This window comes from Gorilla gorilla, chromosome 12 (genome assembly GCF_029281585.2).
Source record: "Gorilla gorilla gorilla isolate KB3781 chromosome 12, NHGRI_mGorGor1-v2.1_pri, whole genome shotgun sequence".
Lineage (NCBI taxonomy): Eukaryota > Metazoa > Chordata > Mammalia > Primates > Hominidae > Gorilla > Gorilla gorilla.
In genome coordinates, this window is record NC_073236.2 from 115,490,621 (window position 1) to 115,498,307 (window position 7,687).

A 7,687-nucleotide genomic window follows, 5' to 3' on the forward strand; every position below is an offset into this window, starting at 1 on the left:
TTTATTGCCATAAAATGTACATGAAGCTGTATATTTTGAGACTTTTCATGTAAGTTTTCATAATTGCTCCTTACAAGCCTTCTAAGAAAAAATTTTTATTTTCAGAATTAGAAAACAGCTTAGATTTTATACCATCCAGGCTCCCCATATTACATTTAATAAAATGAATCCCAAAGGTCAAGGGACTAACTCAAGGTTACACAGTTAACAAGAGCCAGGACCCTACGTCAGGTCTTATTATTCTACTCAAACAGACTTTCCAAAAGCTGGATAGATGCAGTTTTGTTTTCATTTATATGGAATTACTTTCTAAAATAGAGACCTACGAGAAAAAGAGTAATTTTATATGTTTTGTTTCCTTACAATAAGAGAAATATATGATCTTCATAGAAAGCTTAGAAAACATAGATAAACCAAAAATTAAAATCATCCATAATCACCATAATCACAGCATCTAGTTCATAGGCTTTTTTTAATTAAAAAACAAAACAAAACAAAACAAAAAAACGAAAACAGAGATGGGGTTGTGCTATGTTGCCCAGGCTGGATTCAAACTCCTGGGCTGTGCTCAGCTTCCTGAGTAGTTGGGACTACAGGCGTACACCACTGCACCCAGCTCTAGGCTTTCTGAAAATCATTAAAAGTTTATATTATTTTCAGTTGACCCTTACATACAAGTAGCTTTATCAGGAGCAAATGTCTCTGGTACCTTTAAGGAGAGGCATTTCAGGCAGGACAATGTGGTAGGAAGAACATAAGATCTGGAAGCCAAAGATCTAGGATCAAGTTCTGTTTCAGTCATTACCAGCTGTTTGATCTTCCGTAAGTCAGTGAACTTCCTTGGGTTTCACTTCCTCATTTGCAAAATGCTGGGGGTCCAGTGATCCACTTAGATGTCTATTCTGAGTCTGGACTTCAAAAATCAAACATTGTAAACTTGGAACAGTTAGGGCCAGGCACAGTGGCTCACGCCTATAATCCTAGCACTTTGGGAAGCCAAGGTGCGCGGATCACCTAAGGTCAGGAGTTCGAGACCAGCCTGGCCAACGTGGCGAAACCCTGTCTCTACTAAAAATACAACAATTAGCTAGACGCACGTCCTGCTGGCGCGTGCCTGTAATCCCAGCTACTCAGGAGGCTGAGGCAGGAGAATTACTTGAACCCGGAAGGTGGAGGTTGTAGTGAGCTATTATTGCGCCATTGCATTGCAGCCTGGGCAACAAGAGCAAAACTCCATCTCAAAAAAAAAAGAAAGAAAAAGAAAAAAAAAGAAAAAACTTGGAACAGTTAATTAAAACAAAACAAAACAATATGTGATGTTTTTAAAGGAATGTAACAGCATGTTAAAATAGGGCTTTTCCTTTCTCAGAGTTTTGGCTGAGGCTCCAAAACTGAGAACAATAGGTTTCAGTCCCCCCTCCACATCCTAAGTGAGGTACAAGACTGTCCAGGCAGGACTTGCGAAGAGAGTGGCCTTGTGCCAGTTCTGCCATGGTTAGACCTTCACCCATCTCCAGGCTTCCTAAGAGAAGGGACAGAGAGGCTGCGTTCTGATATCAGTGGAAAAAGTTCTTCAGTGGAAGGCTGGTGGGTGGCAGTAGAGCAAAGCCAGGGGACCCAGAAGGAACAAGCCACACTTGCAGAAACAGTGGGGAAGTTTGTGCCAGGGGGACGTGAGGAAGAAAGCTGGACTTGAGTCATCTTACAGACCCTATCTAAGAGGACCTTCTGGATGATTCCAACATAAGAAACACTATGTGGGATGGTCAACTGGAATTCAAGTCATAAAGGGGAGAATGGAAGAGCCTAGCTAAAATGGGCACTGTCCAAGCCAAGGGAATGCTTAGTAAGAGGGCCAAAGGAGGCAGGGTCTCTAAACAAATTCTCAAAAGCACCTCACTAGAGAAATACCCGTTAGATCTGCTACTTACCAAGGGTGCTGTGATTACAACTCAAGAGCCACTGAAGGCCTCTGTTTCTTTAATCCCCTCTCTCCTGGGCCCAGCTAATGCAAGAGGAGGTGAAACAAAGAGAAGACAATGACTGGAACCCCCTTCTTCCCTATATGCTTACAAGCCTAAGTTTGCTCACACTAGTGACAGGGAGAACTTTAATTTGGATAAGAAATTAAAATGTTGATATTTGATTGGACTGAACTTTTCAATACCTGATGATAAACAGAAAACCATGGGTAGGGGCTGGGTGCCATGTCTCACGCCTGTAATCCCAGCACTTTGGGAGGCCGAGGTGGGCAGATCACTTGGGCCGTGGAGTTGGAGACCAGCCTGGGTAAAATGAGGAAACCCTGTCTTTACAAAAAAATACAAAAATTAGCTGGGTGTGGTGGTGCATGCCTGTGCTCCCAGCTACTTGGGAGGTTGAGGTGAGAGGCTCAGCAGAGCCCAGGAGGTCAAGGCTACAGTGAGTCATGATTGCACCACTGCACTCCAGCCTGCATGACAGAGCGAGACCCTGTCTCAAAAGAAAAAAGAGACAACCATGGATGGGTAGGGAAGAAAGATTTGAGAGAGTAGGGACAGTCTTTCTCAATCCATTTTGTGCTACTCTAACAGAGCAACTGAAACAATAATTAATAAAGAGCAGAGATTTATTTCTTGCAGTTCTGGAGGCTACTAAGTCCAAGGGGCCCACATTGATCAGATAACCTTCTTCTTTCTTTCTTTTTTTGAGACAGAGTCTCACTCTGCCACCCAGGCTGGAGCGCGGTGGCGCAATCTGCAATTCTCCAGGCTCAGTCGAGTAGCTGGAATTACAGGCCCCTGCTACCACACCCGGCTAATTTTTGTATTTTTAGTAGAGATGGGGTTTCACCATATTGGTCAGGCTGATCTTGAACTCCTGACCTTGTGATCCACCCAACTCAGCCTCCCAAAGTGCTGGGATTACAGGCGTGAGCCATCACACCCAGTCTCTTGCTTTTTTTTTTTTTTTTTTGAGACGGGGTCTTGCTCTGTTGCCCAGGCTGGAGTGCAGTGGTGCAATAATGGCTCACTGTGGCCTTGACCTCTGGGGCTCAAGCAATTCTTCCACCTCAGCCTCCACAGTAGCTCGGACTACAAGCACATGCCACCACACTCAGCTAATTTTTTTATTTTTTGTAGGGATGAGGTCTCACTATTGTTGCCCAAGCTGCTCTCAAACTCCTGGGCTAAGAGATCCTCCCGCCTCATCCTCCCAAAGTGTTGGGATTACAGGTGTGAACCAACACATCCAGCCTACCAGGGACCTTCTTGCTGCATCATCCCATGGCAAAAGGTGGAAGGGCAAGACAGCATGGACCCATGCATGCACATGAAAGAGAGGAAGAGAGGGAAGGAGAGAGAGAGGAGAGGGGAGAAGGAGGCAATGAGGGGAGGGGAGAGGGCTGAAATCATCCCTTTATCAGGAACCAACTCTGGCAGTAACAAACCCACTCCCTCAATAACGACCTTAATCCATCAGTGAAAACAGAGCCCTCATGACCTAATCACGGCTTAAAGATCCCACCTCTCAACACCATTGCACTGGGGATTAAATTTCCAACATGGGAATTTCGGGGGACACATTCAAACCACAGCATAGTTATAAGACAGGACAAGTGCTTTCTGTTTGAGCCATCCCAAATCCGTCTTGTTTAATATACTGGTTACAGGGGAATAACTTTGGGGAGCTGGGGAAGGATCGATTGCAAACGGGAGAGACTGGCGTCTATTGTCTAGATATTAGACAAGGAGGCACTGTGGGCTGAGGCTATTCCTGAGGTAAACCTGGCAGGACTTAATGACTGCTTAGATGTGGAAGGGAAGAACGGTGGATGACTCATGACAGCTTCTAAAGTTTCTAGCCTGAGAGTCTGCAAGATGGCGACTTGATGGATAGCAATGCCACATTCTACGGCTGAATATGTGTTCTATAGAGACCACACACTTAGGTCAACGATGCTGCGTTTTTGGAACTCTTCAACTGAGTTTCTTCAGAGCCAATGGCTTCTGAGCCAATTCATGAGTCATATAAAAGAATCAATCTCATTACTTTTCATTTCTTCAGCTTTTCATTTGGTCCATCACTTAGCAAGCTTTCGTTAAGTGTTCCCTATGCATTATGATGCACTGCGTCAGTCACTGCAGAGAAAAATCAGCAGGACACGGGGTCAGTCCTCAAGGAGTCCAGCCTACTCCAGTTAAAGATTGGGGTAACCATGGTTTTTGTGGCCTTATTCTCCTTTAACTCCTTTATGTCACTGTTCTTCACGTAAAAAAGAGCAGAGTATCATGTACATTGGGTATAGACCATCTTAAGTCCATGACCTTATCACGTTTTGTCTGAGTTATTTTAGGTCCTGCAGAACTTAGGTTGTTATGACAACATGGCCCAGAAACTTGATCTTTGTCCAAATTTGTACTTTCTAAATGTAAGCAGACCCTCAAAATCAGTCTAAAAATCACTGGCACAAAATGTACCCACACAGACCCATACAAATATGTTTTCTCTGCTTGTCTGTCTCTCACTATACCTGTAATGCACGCACACACACACACACTTACACAAACACACTTATTCATACCAATCAGATTCCGTTCAATCTGATAACAATATATATCTAGTATTCAGAATATCAAAGTTTTATGCTAAATCCTCTAGGGAATATGAAAAATTTAAAACATAGTTCTTTCTTTCCAGAGGCCCACAGCTTAGTAGGAAAAAGATACTTTATAAATAGGGACATGTATGCCGGGCGCCGTGGCTCACACCTGTAATCGCAGCACTTTGGGAGGCTGAGGCAGGCAGATCATGAGGTCAGGAGATTTGAGACCATCCTGGCTAACACAGTGAAAGCCCATCTCTACTAAAAACACAAAAAATTAGCTGGGCATGGCAGCACGCACTTGTACTCGGGAGGCTGAGGCAGGAGAATCGCTTGAACCTGGGAGGAGGAGGCTGCAGTGAGCCGAGATTGTGCCACTGTACTCCAGCCTGGGTGACAGAGTGAGACTCTGTCTCAAATAAATAAATAAATAAATAAATAGGGATATGTGATGCAAAGTTAGCAATGAAGTGATGTAATAAAAGAATAAGCCAATTAACAAAGGAGAAAATCTACAATAACCTCTTATACTTAAGTTGCTTATTTTTTGGACCTCAGGGGCAGAGATCTGAGTTCCTCATACTCCAGTGTGCTCAACAAACATTCTCATAGCACCTATCATGTGGCAGGCACCTTTCTTGGCCATGAGAATATATGTTTTTTTTTTTTAAGAGGCGGAGTTTCATTCTGTTGCCTAGGTTGGAGTGCAATGGCATGATCTCGGCTCACTGCAACCTCAAGTGATTCTCCTGCCTCAGCCTCCTGAGTAGCTGGGATTATAGGTGCATGCCACCATGCCCAGATAATTTTGTAGTTCTTTTAGTGGAGACAGGGTCTCACCAAGTTGGCAAGCTGGTCTCCAACTCCTCGTCTCAAGTCATCCGCATGCCTCGGCCTCCCAAAGTGCTGGGATTACAGGCGTGAGCCACTGAGCCCCGTGAGAATATGTGACTTTTATTTAAACTGGGGATACAGTCATTAAACAAGCAAATATCTGATAGTGGTGACAGTGGAAAAATTAAAAGCAGGATGGTGAGATAGCAAGTCCTTAGATGGTTCTTTGGTTTGGGTGGTCAGAGAAAGCTTCTCTAAGGATGTGACATTTAAGTAAGACCTGTGCAACAGAAAGGAGCCCACCTTGAGAAGGAAGACCAGAAGGATGAGCATCTCAGACAAATGGAACAGCTATCCCCAGCAAGAATGCATTGTGCGCACTGGAGAAACTAAAAGAAGCCAGGAGTGCCTGGAACACTGTGGGCAAAATGGGGAGAATAGGATGAGATGAGATTGCCTAGGTGGGCAGTGATCAGGTAATGTAAGACTAGATTTGAAAATAATACAAAGTTTGAGGCTGGGCGTGGTGGCTCACGCCTGTAATCCCAGCACTTTGGGAGGCCAAGGCGGGCGGACCACAAAGTCAGGAGATCAAGACCATCCTGGCTAACACGGTGAAACCCCGTCTCTACTAAAAATACAAAAAATTAGCCAGGCGTGGTGGTGGGTGCCTGTAGTTCCAGCTACTCGGGAGGCTGACACGGGAGAATGGTGTGAACCCGGGAGGCGGAGCTTGCAGTGAGCCGAGATGGCGCCACTGCACTCCAGCCTGGGCGATAGAGACTGTCTCAAAAAAAAGAAAATAATATAAAGTTTGATTGGTCTTTAAGCACATTGTACACACACACACATGCACACACAATGTGAATGTGCATGCACACACACAGACACACACACACACACAGTTCCAAAAATGTTTCAAGCTTTGGCAGAACTGCTGGAAACTATGACTGCTTTGAAAGAAATAACATTCATTTGGAAGAAGCTTAAAAACTCATTACTTTATATCCACATCTAATACTTAATTTGACTAGGAAAATCTAAAGAACAAAAGGATATTTGCAAACTGTACATGAGCTCTAAGTTTTATCGATGGTATCACTTAACAGAGTGTAGGAAAAGCCATGGCCAGGGACTCCCAGAGAACAGTTTAAAAACAAGAAACTCCGTGATAGCAAGCAGAAGGGGTGAAGCAATTCCCACTCTGAGGGGGTGAGGAAGGACAGTTTTTGCTGTGCTTCTGGTTAGGCCAGAGGTGTTTGCTTGCCACATGCTTGTCATTGGTTCTGGACAAGGGGCCCCTCTCGTATTTTATATTGCCATTTCCTCAATCTTCACTTCCATAGGCATCCTCCCTAGTATGTTTGGAATATGTCCTCAGAGAGAGTTATTTATCTTTGATAGATAGGTGGGTTATGTTCCATGAATGTGATTTTAACTAGCCAACATGATATTGTTCTATCTCTCATTTATTCACACCATACTATGAATTGTAGTTCATCCATGTTGCTCCATATATCTCTAATTCATCACTTCTAATTGCTACAGAGTGTTTTATGATAAGGACCCTTCATATTTTAGTTATTCATTTCCCTAGAGATGGATACTAGCTTGATGCGCACTTTTTTTTTTCTTTTTTTTGGAGACGGAGTCTTGCTCTGTTGCCTAGGCTGGAGTGCAGTGGGTACAATCTCGGCTCACTACAACCTCTGCCTCCCAGGTTCAAGTGATTCTCCTGCCTCAGCCTCCCAAGTAGCTGGGACTACAGGTGTGCACCACGACGCCCAGCTAATTTTTGTATTTTTAGTAGAGACGGGGTTTCATCATGTTAGCCAGGCTGGTCTCGAACTCCTAGCCTCAAGTGGTTCACCCGCCTCAGCCTCCCAGAGTGCTGGGATTACATGCAATGAACATCCTCATAAAGGTGAACTTTTGGGCCTGAGGTGAGCTTCTCTTGGGGGCTGCAGGGCCAAAAAGGCTCCTGTCACTCAGCTTCTCTGTGGAAGTTTGGATTGCTGTCCTGAATGAATGCACAAGTCCGTGTGCCCATTATATTTTCACAATTGATTTCTACAGAATACACTGAGTCTTGGGGACATTTGGTGGCATAGTCAAGGTCAAACATGTACAAGTCTCAGAATCAAGATCCAAGTCTTCCCCTTCAGTCTACATCTTTTTCCATTGGGAAAATGCCTTTCTGAGGAAGCTGACACTTACCTACATGATGTTCATAAACACAGACACCAAGTTTAGTTGAATTACTCTTTA